Genomic DNA, 15,342 nt, shown 5'->3' with positions numbered 1-15,342 from the left:
TATGTCAGAGCATTCTTTGGTTATAAAAGCGTGTTTCTGGTCGAGTTAGTCACATTCTTTTGGCGAGCGGTGAGACGGACGGACTGTCCAGAGTGAATTTTGAATTTTTGGAACGAACGCATTCACACCAAAGCGCCGTGCCGAGAACGGTGCAGCACCGAGTTGTCGCCGTGCTGCCATCGTGCGAGAGAAAAAATATCGTTGCCGACGGTATTTTGTGCAGCCCGGAGAATGCACGGCAAACACTCGGGTAGATGCGTGTATGTAGTAGTTTCATATTTCGCACGCAGTGCGTTGCGGCATGAAAAAAGCCGAAAACGTTCTTTCACATACACACATCAACATTTCGCAGCAGAGCACGGTTCAAACATGGAGGCAGTGTGAATACATTTAAATCCTGGAGAGAACACGGACCAGGCCCGGAAGCAGTATGAGGAGCGCTTTAGCGTGTGTTGATTTGTGATTTGTGAGATGTGTGTATATGATATGGTATGATGTGTTTTTGTGTGTGTATGATATGTATGTGTGTATGATATGGTATGTTGTGTGTATGTGCGTATGATATGGTGTGATGTGTGTGTGTCTGTATGATATGGTATGATGTGTGTGTGTCTGTATGATATGGTATGATGTGTGTGTGTCTATGATATGGTATGATTTGTGCGTGTGTGCTGTGTATGGCTTTTAACTCGGCACATTCTGCTTCACTAGTAGACATTATAACTCATTACCCAAGTAATAATATTGGTCTTATCAAAGTTTTATAGCGCTCAATACAGCCAAAAAAGCGCTATAAAACTTCGATTAAATAAGTTTTGTTACGTAGTTTTACGGCATTTATGCGGTCGTGTCTTGAATACAACCTCCTACTATTTTTTAATTTTTAAAATATAAAACTTCGATACCTTTAATATTAGGCATGTCATATTATTGACTATCAGTATTCATAAAAAAATTATATGATTCTTTGATGATACATAAACAGCAACGACAGACAGAAACCTATAAGTCCCGGAAGAAGGCTAAATACACGCAGCCAAAACGTAAGACAGTAGACAAACTTTTGTTTTGATTTTTACGAAAAGACTGCCAGTCGAAACACCACATCAGTCGAAATAGACTTCGAATACATAAACACCTTTCACAAACTCTGCAATAGTTATAATGTTTATCATGGTAAATATGGCGTTTCTTGAGTATCAGCTGCTCCATTTCCTTACACTCCTGCTCTTCCAGACGACGCTTTTTGCCTCGGAAAAGATGGATCTGCTGTCTGCGTTTCTTTTTGTATAGCATCACGATCAATCCTTGCACTGCATTATCGTCTAAATTCACACTTCGCGACACTTCTCATCGAACCAGTCGTTATGCCGATTCCCCTCAACGAACCCGACAGAACCTTTTTGTGTGCTGTTAATAACTGCTTTAACTGTACTCCAGCAGGCGCTTCGAGAAGATCTCCCTCATCCGGCAACGCAACTCAAGGCTTTCATCAGCGACTTCAAGAAGGTCAGGTCGCTATGAATTCGTGAACGGTGAGATCACAATCGTTATTGTTGACGCTATCGTAAGCACTCTCCACAGCACACATCCTACACATGCGGGGTCTGCCTCGAAGTCGTCGGCCTATGCCCGGGTGTCCACTGAATGTTATCTTTGTCAGTCTCTCATCCAACATACGTGCTACCTAACCAGCTCACTGTAACCTGCCATGTTTCATCAGCTTTACAATATCAGCGTGTTTGTATACTTCGTACCTTCACCTTACCGTCATCTCCATTCAATTCGGTCCATGGCGGCAACTCGCCAGCCATGTTGTCTGCGTAGGCCCTTCCGGTCGTCTTCAACTTCGAGCCATCTAGTTCGCTGCGCGCCTCGTCGCCTTGTTCTAGTCGAGTCGTTTTCGAAAACCATTTGCACCGGGCTGTCGTCCGACATCCTTACGACCTGCCCAGTCCGCCTTAGTCTCCCGATTTCCGTCGTTTGAACGATTTGCTCCCAGCAACTGATGCAACTCGTGGTTCATCCGCCTCTGCCATGATCCATTTTCCATCTGCACTCCTCCACCTCCACAGATGGTCCGCAGCCCCTTTCGTTCGAAAACCCCAAGGGTGCGTTATACTTCTCGAGTATGGTTCAGGTTTCGTGGCTGTAGAGTGTTTTGAAGATGGTCAACCTCGTGCGGCGGCTGTTTTTTTTTCTAGCGGAGCGCGCTCCGGAGTCCAAAGTAGACATGATTCCTTCCATGACAAATTTCTCTGCTGGTGTCGCTGCTGGCCCAGGTACACGAACTCGTCTACCACCTCGATTACTTCGTACAGCTCGTGATTCATGCGCCTGCGCCACACTCCATTTATATGTTTGCCATCGATTGTTGATCGCAGGATTCTACGCTTGAAGACCCCAAACGCTCGTTCCTTCTACGTCCATGACTCACGTTCGTGATGCGCCACCGGAAGGATCGACGTCCTGTAGAGCGTAAATTACGTGCGAACTTGAGCTGACTGCGCAATCCAGAATAATCCCTGTTCGCTGTCTCAATCCGTCTTTTCATCCATCGGTTTACTTTGCTATCACACGTTACGAGTGTACCATGATAAACGAATTCTTCACTCACTTCGAAAGTATCTCAATCCATCACCACCGCAGCACTGACGCCCGTACGTAGTTTTGATTGCCGTAAAGGTCTCCTCCATAGCTCTACGAATAACGCCAATAATATCTTTGTTTCCGAAAGCCTGGAAGCCTAGAGACTTTGTGGGGATGGTGCCGCTCCTCAGCACGCTTACCCTTTGTACAGAAAGTTCGAGAACCCGTCCCCTCGCTTCAGACCATCCAACGTCACAAACGGGTTCGAAGCTTCACCCGCTGTTCTGACGCTTTATGTGAAACCGCCAAGGGTCACAAAATTCAGATTACTCAGTTTTGTTGGGAAACCATGTTCCATCATAATCCTTCACAACTCGTTGCGTTTCACTGAGTCGTACGCCGCCTTGAAGTGTATAAACAGGTGAACATTTGGTCCGTTGTTGATCGTACCGTTGTAGGTCCACGGTGGATGCAATTCTCTCCGTCACCAGAACGGCTGAGGTTGCAATCCAACGCAAAAGGAGGGGCATTCGTTACTGCGCGATCGTCACGCTTGACGTGAAGAACGCGTTTAACAGTGCCAGCTGGGACTCCATAGCCTTAGCGCTACAGAGTCTCAGAGTGCCGACGTCGCTGTACAAGATTCTGGGTAACTACTTTCAGAATCGAGTGCTAGTGTATAACACAAACGAGGGTCAGAAAAGCGTTCCGGTTACCGCAGGTGTACCGCAAGGTTCTATCCTGGGTCCGGTACTGTGGAACGCCATGTATGACGGCGTGTTAAAACTAACACTCCCTCCAGGGGTGGTGACCGTGAGCTTCGCCGACGACATTACTCTTGAGGTCTATGGCGAGTCAATTAGAGAGGTAGAGTTAAAGGCCGCGCTATCAATACGCGTAGTGGAAGACTGGATGCACTCCAGGAAACTGGAGCTAGCGCACCATAAGACTGAAGTTATTGTTGTAAATAACAAAAAGTCTGAGCAGGAGGCTTCGATTAGTGCCAGTACATGCACTATCGCCTCAAAACGCTCGCTGAAGCTTCTGGGGGTTATGATCGACGACAAGCTCACATTCGGGAGCCACACGATTGTACCTGCAAGAAAGCTTCCATGGCTGTGGCAGCGCTATCTCGCATGATGGCAAACAGCTCGGCGGTCCGTAGCAGCAGGCGCAAAGTCCTTGCTAGCGTGACCACGTCCATACTCAGGTATGGAGGACCAGTGTGGTCCAAGGTATTGAGTACCTCGTGCCATCGCGGCAAACTCGAGAGTACGTACAGGCTAATGTGCCTAAGGGTCGCGTGCGCATACCGAACAGTGTCGTACGAGGCGGTTTGCGTCCTGGCTGGCATGATGCCCATCAGCATCATCGTCAAAGAGGATGTAGAGTGCTTCGACCAACGCGACACGAGGGGTATACGCAACACCATACGGTCATCTTCAATGGCCAGGTGGCAGCGGGAGTGGTCCAACACTACAAAAGGTAGATGGACACACCGACTCATTCCAGAGTTAGCATGCTGGATTAATAGGCGCCATGGGGAATTAACCTTCCATCTGACACAGATCCTGTCAGGCCATGGCTGCTTTAAGCAGTACCTGCACAGGTTCGGGTACGCCGAGTCCCCTATGTGCCCCGCTTGTACGGGTGCGGAAGAAAGCGCGGAGCATGTGTTCTTCACATGTCAGCGCTTCGAGCGGGTACGGTACGAAATGCTGGCAATAAGTGGGATGGACACCACGCCAGAGAATATCGTGCGTAGGATGTGCGAAAATAGGGAAATCTGGGATGCGGTCATCACGGCCGCATCACAGATCGTTAGTATTTTGCAGGGCACCAATCGACGGGAAACCATCGATGTGCCCCAGTTAGTTAACGGTTAACTAACTGGCCTGTATAGGCTGCTCTGCTACCCATAGAGGTAAGTGCGAAAAGCACGACGGGCCCTCTCCCTAAAGTAATGTCTAACGGCGGTCCCGGGGTAACCAGGGCTTTAGCTGTTCAGCTTAGGTTGCTCAGCATGGGTAAAAGCAGATCGTACCGCTCGAAAACCTCCTTAGTATTCACCACCAAAGGCTTTCTACAACGGCCCCAGTCTATGGAATAGAATGCGGAAGAGAATTTTATATGCGGAGGGTTGTGTCTCGATAGTTGCTTCAGTCGAGTCCGTTCTTATATATATAACATGTTATATATAAATATGAGTCCTTCTAATCAATTCATAGGTAGTTTTTCCTCAGACCATATCCTCAGGATGATATGAAGAATTGCACTATACAGCTGCTCGCTCCCAACTTTGGAAAGTCCGGCCAGTAAGGCGTCCTTTCTAGCGGTCGTTCTTCAATTCTCTGCAAGCTTTTTCACCTAGTCCAAAGTTGGTAGATCCACAGCTTTTCCATCCTTCTAAGTTTCTCTCCTGTTCCCCTAGACGACTCTCCTCACCGTTCAGCACCACTTCGGAGGTCTCTGGCCTAGCCTACAGCGACATATCAATATTAAGGTTCCCCTTATTGTCCTCACACATGTCCGATTCCTGATTCCGTCGTTCGCTCTATAGAAATTGCTCTTGTAGTTCTCCGGCTCATCGCGGACGCGATCATAGTGTTCTCGTTTCTTCCGGCGTTGAAGCCTCTTTTCGGCAGGTCTAGCTTCCAAGTATCACTCCCTCATTTGATGCGGATTAACGTAGGCCCGGTTCTTTTCCTCCGTCACTTCTAGACGCTCAGCATCAGCCCACCCACTACGCGTGGTTCCTACTGCCATGCCATAATCACTCGCGCAGCTTCACTGACCGCGTCGTGGATGTGCTTCCACTGCTCGTTCAGATCCACTTCAATTGGTTCATCGATTCGTCCGTCAACTTTCCCTGTGCACTCTGCAGTAACTTCTTTCGTTGATAGCCTCTAGATGTTAAGACGTATCTTCCTCTTCGACCTTGCTTTGAACACCAAAGCAAGGTGTCCAAAGTCGGGCGCGAATCTTGCCTACCACGAGATAGAAATCTGAATCGGCATTATCCCTGGGAAGATCACACATCGATGACGTCTGAAAAGTGGAGGCCGTCGATTAGCATGTGGTCGATGTGTATTCCAATGTGCAAAATAGGTACATGCTGCAGATGGCCATTTCCCTGGCCGCAGCGAAGTTCGATAGCCTCAACCTGTTGTTGTTGGTGGTAAAGTGGAGGCTTTCCCTACCAATAACTGGGCGAAAGAATTTCTTCCATCCGACTTGTGCATTCATTTCCCAGATGACGATCTTTATGTCGTGATGTAGGCACTCTTCATGCGTTTTCTCAAAGAGCTCGTAGAACTCCTCCTTCACGTAGTCGGTTTATCGTTTGTTGGCGAGTATACGTTGAAAAGGTTGTATCTGAAGAATATTCTCTTGACCCGCAATACGCATAAGCGGTCATCGAAGAATTTCCACCTAATGGCATGCTTAATTGTCTCGTTCCGCTCTGTTGCCACCTCTGTAGAAGATGTTCGTAGTACATTTGTTATAACTGCCTAACTGGGCGCGCAATACATAGTCTCGCTAGCGAGACACCGTATTTCATAGTTCAGCCGTCCGGTCCGGAATAGTCGCTGCTTGATCCACTCCTGATATTTGGAACACACGCTCAGATAACATGCTCTCTAAGAAGTCCCTGTCAGCATACGACCAAGTTCCCACCGGTTCTCCGAGCTTTTCTTGGTTACTCATATCCCTGACGGTTCTACATTAAGGTAGGTGTAAAGGGTGTTACGGTCAAACAAAAATGTGTATAAATTGGTTATTTTTTATTAAAAAATCAAATCATGTTTCTTTGCCAAGTTCAATTCGTATAGAATAAACGAAAAAAAATTGTACAGCTTCTTGTACACTTTGTTTGCCAACACCAGTTACCCTTGAACTTTTTTTTTTTTGACAACTGTCTTTCGTGTCTTGTTGAGGTTCAATTTGACGATAGCCCAGTATTTTTCTATAGGGTGGAGCTGGTGTGTTGGGAGGAGTTATATCCTTTGGCACAAAACTTCTAGACACTTACCATCGAACAATTCAAACTGACATACCTATAACCACTTACGCTGCTTCACTGACCGCGTCGTGAATGTGCTTCCGTTGCTCATTTGGATCCACTTCAACTGGTTTTTCGATCAATCGATCAACTTTCCGAATGTACTCTGTAGCAGCTCCTTCCGTTGATAGCCTCCGGATGTTCATACGTATTCGATCTTGATTTGTATACGTTGAACAGTCGGGAGCGATCCTAACTACCACGAGAAAGTAATTTTAATCCATGTTTGGCCATCGAAAGAACCTTACATAGATGACGTTGTTCGTGGAATACCCTCTATCGTAAAGACGAGATGCCAAACAGAACTATGTTATTTGAGGAAAGGCAATATTTACTTTTCCAGGCATTCAAACACTTTTATTACGTTGGTGACGAATGATTTGGCCACATTCAACAATTTTGCCAACTTGGCATGCAAGTAGCTCGGATTTTCATGAATGCATTGCTTCTTTTGCTTCGACGCCATTTTTACAACTGAAAAGAGAATGTCAAAATTAAACAAAACAGCATGATACTATACACAGACACTTTCAAAATGAGGGGTGTTCAGGTGTTTGTTTTTTATACACTTTAAAATTAATACGGCAAATTATAGTTGACAAATTTTTGATCGTAACACCCCTCAGGAGTTGCTAGGCAGTTTGCTCTGGACTACGCTGGAGTCTATTTAATGCCAACTAGTACGAGTTTTACTACTGATACCCTTGCGAGCAACACACGGGCGATCAATTGTGTTATTCTGTCATATTATGCTATTGGGCTTTTGATGTATGTATTTTATTCATTTGTTCTATTTCTAAAAATATCATAAATTGGATACCCGCTGACATCGCATTGTAAATGACAACTTTTCCTAATTCCACAGATTTCTGATGCACGCACTAAGTATATTTAAAGGATACGCACATTTATGGTGTTTGTGCTTTCATAATTCCAAATTATTTGAATGCAAGTTCATTAAGCAGACAGTATGTACAGTAGGGAAAGCGAAAAATAAGCAAACTGGAAATATGATACAGATTTGGGAAAATATACCGCATGCCGACGGGACTTGAACCCGCAATCTCCCTGTCTCCGGCATTGTGTCTTGACCAATTAAACTACGGGGGACAGTGGTACTGTTCCACAATCTATATCGTATCACATTCCACTGCCGACTTATTCTATTGCTCATCCCTAACTACACACACTGCTGTGCAAGCGTTATTTATAGACTGAAAAGAATGTTTCAACTCTTATAGACCTGTGTGGTCGAAACCAAAGTCAGTCTGAGTCGTGCTTGTAACTGCGACACAACAACGGAAGGGGCTCCGTAGGGCTAAAGTTCGAAAAATTTAGGCTAAAAATTTGGTCAAAACACCATGCCGGAGACAGGGAGATTGCGGGATCAAGTCCCGCCGGGATGCGGTATATTTTTCCAAATCTGTTTTATATTTCTAGCTCGCTTATTTTTCGCTTTCCCTACGCAGTTTCGCACCCTCTCGATCTTTTGATTGTTCCGATATAGTTAAAGCGGTTTAGTTTTTTTGTACGTCTAGAGACTAGAGCAATACGACGACGCCAAATAAGGCGAATATTTACCAAACAACTAGTTCGAAATTTGCAAACCGAACATTTTGTTTCACGCCCATAACAATCAGTCGATCGTATCCCGCCATGGAACCACTTTGCGTTTACGCTCCAATCTTGTTTGAAGCCAACATCTATCTACTAGGCACAAAATAACTCTCCGACGCTGCGAGGCGTCAATCGAAAGACAGAGAGAGAAGGTTGTCTGTTTTCGATCAACAATCGTGGAAGCAGCGGGATGCTCGTTACCCAGGTAACCCGTGTAGGAAAACACCGTTTAGCTGCTCCGACGGCCGCCGGTAGTGCACCATCCGTAATCGTTCCGCCATCTGCCATCCGGCAGTCTGCGGCTGCTTCGGCTTGGCATACCGCGTGCCGAATCAACATGATGACGACCGTCGACGACGACACGCGGGGGCACTTTGTTTTCTTCCGCAATAGATCGGCGCGCATTCAATGTGGCCGCCGTTCGACGCCTGGCGACTTCTTCACTCGGGTTAAATAAAGTAATGATTACCCAGGCCGCGCAAATAAGATTTCGGTCGTGTTTTACATCATGCCCCTTTTCCCCTGGCACGGCCCGGTGCTCTACCCGAGGAAATTGCGGACAGCTGGCTCATCAGCAGCTCGCGGGTTTGCCGGGCTACTTCGGCACTGGAAGTGTGATTAGAGGGATAGAAAGTTTAATGCTCTTATAAACATTAGCATTCGTTCAATTAGAATTTATATAGGTGAAGCGAAAGTGGCTACAGGGTACCAGCTATTATGATGATTACCAGCTTTTTGGCGCATGAGCGGCCAACTACTAGACAAAAGATATTTGGTTATATTTATCGGTGAGCAACACGCTTTTTTGTGATGGTATTGTGAAATGTTTACGAAATCCCAGCAGAAAGGTTATAGAATTGCATGAGTCTCCATCCTCACGGAAGTGGAAAATGACTACTTGCAACGGTACATATTCCAAACGAGCGCTAGTGTTAATTTTAATTTTCCAAACGACCATTGTGGTACTAAACATTGCCTCGATAATAACTATGAATTAGATAGAAGCAAATTGTAGGAACTACTTATACCTACTTATTAAGCGATTATTAATATCCAATAAAGGTTCATGTTACCACCTCATTACTTATCCTAACTGAAGTTGCATACGGAAGCTAGCAATATGGCAGAAAATTAGCGAATACAATGACCCCTACTAATGCTAATCAGCACTGACGGCTGGTGGTTTTCAAGGTTCATGAATAGAGGAAACAAGAATCATTATTTGGTGCCTGTCGCCACTAGAGACTGAATAAGCTTTTGAAAACATCGCAAACTTTACGAGAAAAAATGTATATGTAGTGTTAATAATTCTCCCATGAAAATCATCAGTATATGTGATATCGCTTCTGTAGTTCTGAAACCGATTATCACAAAAACTAAAATGCATTGTCGTTATTTTCATTTTTGTTCGAAATTTCAGAAATAAAACAAAGCCATTGAAAAATAAAGTATTGAGATATGTACATTTTCATTTCAATGATAACAGCTGCAATAACAGCAATCCTTTTTTTTTTTGTAATGACATCTTCAACACTAAAAAAACATGCGTTACTCTTATCGCAAGATAAAAATTACAATACCAACATAATATTATATTTTGAGCACAAATTTTCACTTAATCTTCTGTATACTTTGAATCTGAGAAACTAATCTAAAACAATAAACGGTTTAGACTAATCAAGTATTTTTTTCCTCTTTCCAGCACATCCGTGCCGAACATCTAGGAAATAACAGGTAAAACTAAAATAAAGGAGTTGAAGAGGTTGCGTATGAGACACGACCGCAAAGTTAACGTAGAATTACCACAACCTGTCTTAAGTCAATGTGTTTCTTGCGATAGACCGAGGAATACATTCGATTGGATTTAATCAATTTGATAGCTTCAAGCAGAGTAATTTCAAAAAAGTGGGCAACCATATTAATCGTCCGTTTTTTGGTCTGGCTGAAACTTTGCAAACATGTTTCTAAAAGTGGCATTTTGTGCTATAAGTAATTTTGACGTTGGACTAACGTTTGTCTGGAAGTTAGGCACCTAAATTTGAAAAACTAGTAATTCAACCATGAAAAAAGTAGTCAAAATTCGAGCGCTTATATATCAGTTATTTCTTTTCAAATTATCGAGGTTTTGGCAACAACCGATCACAAATTCTTTTAAGCAATTGATTGAAATACACTACTGAAAAATTGGTAAATAACACGGATTGTCTAAATCATACCGAGCAACCAATCACTTCTATTCTTCCAAAGCACAGCCGACACTAAAATTTACAACCAATCTGACTTTGTAAACGATTTGTTGTTGTTTTTGTTTTACTCGCTCTAGAACACATGCCACGCCTACCGGAAATTCAACTCTCAGTAGTCACGTATAAAAGCTTCAGCTTGCAGAAAGTCAGTCTTCATTGTATAACTTATTACTGCAGCGAGAAGACGGTTGACTCTCACTGCCTCGACTTGTAACTGAATGTAACGCAGCAAGACTGATCAGGACTGCACAGCATTGCGGAACATGTCCGGATATGTTAGTTATTCTGTCCGGATTTGTCACGATTAACCCTCTAGTGCCCAAGTTAATTTTTAGACGGACTTCGAAAAAATCACTATGAATCTTTATAAATATTCTTTAGGTATTTATTGAAGCTTTTTAGAGGTTCAACTGAAAACCGTCTAAAGGCGGCACTAGGCACTAGAGGGTTAAACTCAAGAACGGATCAGCAGATCGGCGTAAAATGTTTAAGCAGGGGTTTTTAGGGCCGGAGAAGGTTATTATGCTGGTTTTAGATCCCTCCCTTCTCTTAAAGGGAGGGTTCTCATACAAATGAAACACAAATTTCTGCAGAACTCATGTAATAATCAAGTTAAACGAACCAAATTCGGCATGCAGAGGTTTTTGGATGCAAGAAATATTTCTATAGTGATTCGACACCCCTTCCTCCTCTAGAAGGGAGGGGTCCCAAACAAATGAAACATAAATTTCTGCATAACAAATTTAGGGGTTTTTGGGAGCAAGAAATCTTTATATGGTAGTTTGACACCCCTCCCTCATCTCGAAGGAAGGGATCCAATACAAATGAAACACAAATTCCTTCATAACTTGAGAACTAATCAACTAACTGGAACCAAATTCGACACGAGGAGGTTTTAAGGTGAAATACATGTTTTCATGGCGCTTTGATACCCCTATCTTCTCTGAAAGGAATACTCCCATGCAAATGAAACACAAATTTCTTCGTACCTCTAGAACTAATCAAATAAATGAAACCAAATTCGAAATGAGAGGATTTCATAGTACATATGATTTCTTCATCTCTCATACAATCTCCTTATCAGTTCGCCTGGGTGATCCACCACCGATCCGAAGGATCTCAGCTTCAGCATAGTTTTTCCTACCAACTTTTTGCTGATATTAGGGTTGCTGATATTTAAACGATATTTGATATTATCGATATTTGTCCGTCACGATATCAATATTTTTTACCGATATTGGCGCATTTGATATTATCGATATTTCGATATTGCGACTCGATATTGCTGGACGATATTCTCGGTTGCCATCAGGGGAGTGCTGCCGTCGAAATTTTGCCTACCAATCATAAATTCATCATGGCATCTTAATTAAATTTAAAATGCTTACACGCAATATAAGATATTCATTGAAAGTGCACATTATACTGAAAACAAACGTTAGGGCTTTTTTTTTATAAGATTTGGACCACTGCGACCATTGTTTTGATCTTTTGTGGTATACCTCTTCTTTAGTCTAGGTACTCGTGGCAGACATATCACTATTGATGGAAGTGATCGTCGTTGTCATATCGCACCCTTTCTCCCAATTAGGCACTGAATTTCGTATGAAATGTATTACCTCATTAGGATTCGCAGACCAGACGTCAAAAGGCTCCAAAGTTCATTTTCCAAAGGCACTTATTCTGCGCTGTATTAGTGCACTGCAGTGGCAGAGCAAATGTTCTGCGGTTTCACATTCGAACCCGCAGAGACGACAAATTTCGTCATCTGACTGACCAATTTGTTTCAGGTGATACTTACTTGGACAGTGTCCTGTAAACAGTCCGGTAATTGTTCTTAGTCCCTTTTTATTTAAACTAAGCAATTGCTGGCTATTCTTAACGCTTGGTTTTATAAAGCGTTTAGACTGGCGTAGCCCTACTGAGCATATCCAGTTCTCTTGTATAGTCCTATGTTCCCAGGTTTTCATTCTGCTTTCAAGGCGCTTGATGACACCCCACAGAACGGTTCTGGGCCAATGAAATCGGTACATGACCCCTGTCTAGCTAACGTATCGGCTTTTTCATTGCCTTCCACTCCGCAGTGACCAGGAACCCAGTATAACCATACTTGGTTCCTTTCTGCCACTTGTTTCAGTGAAAGGATGCACTCCCATACTAGCTTAGAGGTACATGTGAAGGCTTCTAGTGCTTTAAGTGCTGCTTGGCTATCAGAAAAATTGCATATGTTGGCATGCCTATATTTCCTAGGCAAACAGACTTGTGCACATTCATAAATTGCAAATATTTCGGCCTGGAACACTGTAGGCCAACGGCCCATTGGTATCGAGATACTTATCCCAGGACCATTTATACCTGCTCCGGTTGAATCATTCATTTTTGAGCCATCTGTGTAAAAGACGACAGAGCCTTGTCGGATATTCGGGCCACCTTGTTCCCAAACTTCCCGTTCGGTCTCGATGATTTTGAAAGGTATTTCGAAGTTTGCTTCTGTATTCATCCAGTCTTCGATACCTGGTATATGTTTGCTCGTTACGTTAAGGCTTGGTTTCTCCATTGATAAATATATTTATTCGAAAATAGATCAATAACAATTAAAGGACGTTTACTCTATTTCAGCTATTTTAGGGCAAATCAACTAAAAAGTATAGATACCAGAATTGTTGGTTCTAGAATCAATAAGTGATAGTTGGAAAATGTATGCAGTTCGACAGAAATATGGTTGCCATATCTCCATTTTTATTGAAAGCATGCTTAGAGCGAATTTTCAGAAATTTGGGTGTGGAACTTCTCGGAGCAATAACCAGCACATTAAACCGATCAAATGCGATACCTTGGTGTTGCATTGGGATGGCAGAATCGATGAATTTCAGTAAAGAATCGGTGTTACATAAGCGATAACATGAATGTTCAGGTAGGATGCTTCAGTAACTGGCTGGTGATTAGTCAATGGATCAGTGACGATTAGGAGACGCGGCTCACGAAACGTCGGTTTAATCTGATTGGAAAATGCACCTTGCGTAAAGCGATCAGCAATCGGCCCGCTGTCGTAACGGACGAGATAAAATAGCAAACACTTCGCCGGAATATTCAATACTTAGGCATGAAACATGCTGAACGCCAACGCGACCGATCGGGTGAGATTCTTGCCGTAGGTTAATGAACAACTCTACTCACGGCTGTTTATTAACCTTCGGCAAGAATCTCGCCCGATAGCTCACGTTGGCGTTCAGCTAACAGAAAGCCAAGCCGGTGGCATCACTGACGTTTACGTTCAACATGAGTGAAGCCAGCATTAGCTGGATCACTGGATCAGTTTTACATGTAATTTGACAGCTGATTCATCGAAACACGAAAAAAGCAGTGTTCATACGTGCATACAGTATCGGTGTTCAGTGGCAGTGTGCTTTTGTATTGTTTTCGGGTGATGTATTTATTGCACGAAACGTCGAGTGCTTTGCTTGATGAAACAAAAAAAAAATGCGTTGCATTATTTTAAAATGTACACAACTTTTATTCTTGCCGATTGCAAACGGCGGTGTTTCTCGCAGGCAGCTGACATCGCGCGATGATTTAAGGAATAACATTTCAACGTACGTGTATATGAGATAGCATATCAGCGCCACTTTTAAACATTTTCAAAGCTAAGCTAAGCTTTTTTTAAATAATTAAATTGATTCAAGCGCATAACTCTGTGCAACATATATTATGCTTCGCTCGTTGCGCTCACACTGCTGTGTGAACAAAAACAAATGAGATTAGCACCACTGTCTTTCACGGCAGCTTCAGGAAACAAGGCCGATGCCTCCGGGTTGCTGAAAGCCAAACAAAAAATATACACTAAAGTCGCTTTTTACGCGTAGGTTACGTGCTGCGTAAAAAAACCGCGTAAATTCCGGAATCCGCGTGAAAAAAAAACGCGTAAATTCCGGAATCCGCGTAAAAAAACCACGTAAATTCCGGAATCCGCGTAAATTCCGGAATCCGCGTAAATTCCGGAATCTGCGTAAAAAAAGCCGCGTAAAAAACGACCTTAGTGCATAAAGGAAAATATCGATATCGGCGCGCAATATCGATTTTGATATCGGTGCCGCTTTTAATATCGATAAAGCAGATATCGATATTCTATTTTAATATCGACAAACTAGTGAGGCAATATAAAAACGGGTAGAAAGAGCGAAAGCGCTGGTAAAGAAGGCCACAAAAGGAAGTTTGGCGAATACCGTGTTTACCTACAACAAACTCTTCATTATATACCTATGTTGGAGGCAAAAGGCTGCTTTTAAAACATAAAAATGTGGAGTCCTGAGATATCTGACAGTAGCCTGGAATACGTGCAAAGTGTTCGAGACATGACACTAGTTTAGGCACTTTATTCCCTTGGATACAGGAAGAGAATGTTTACTCAGCAAACATGTTCATGATCATAAATCCACCTGCTTTAGCAATAATGGCTGCAGTCGTACCATAACTGAAACTGTATAATCGTCTACTGCACCAAATTGCTTCTTTTTCTTCCTCTTTCACATCAGATGTCCTTCACGTGAGTCATACACGACGTCTACTGGACAGTAGTGAAAACCGTGACTCGTAAAAATAGTTAGTATGACCATTTTATAATAGATGCCTAGCCGGATAGATTTATTGCGCTAAACAAACAACCGCAAGTGATGAATCTAGACAAGGAAATTCAATCCAAAGACAATAAATCCTACATAACACAACTTAACTATTTTTATACTATTTGCAGACAATAAAACCAGCATAAAACAACATAACTGCTGATTCCACTTAAAACGAATAAACGAATATAAAAGAGCCACTTGG

General features: G+C 43.1%; 1 protein-coding gene across 4 annotated transcripts in view; it reads left to right on the top strand.

The window, feature by feature from the left end:
- The window catches only part of LOC129720744 (uncharacterized protein DDB_G0275275), a 385,619-nt gene that overhangs the window by 136,196 nt on the left and 234,081 nt on the right, over positions 1 to 15,342 (top strand). For all 4 annotated transcript variants that reach the window (XM_055672415.1, XM_055672416.1, XM_055672414.1 and 1 more), the window contains exon 3: positions 9,972 to 10,003. The gene's annotated coding sequence lies outside the window, so the exon portion shown is untranslated. The remainder of the gene's footprint in view (positions 1 to 9,971; positions 10,004 to 15,342) is intronic.

Source organism: Wyeomyia smithii, chromosome 2 (genome assembly GCF_029784165.1).
Source record: "Wyeomyia smithii strain HCP4-BCI-WySm-NY-G18 chromosome 2, ASM2978416v1, whole genome shotgun sequence".
NCBI classification, from domain to species: domain Eukaryota; kingdom Metazoa; phylum Arthropoda; class Insecta; order Diptera; family Culicidae; genus Wyeomyia; species Wyeomyia smithii.
Note: the sequence above shows the minus strand (reverse complement) of the source record. Positions and strands in the feature narration are given on the sequence as shown.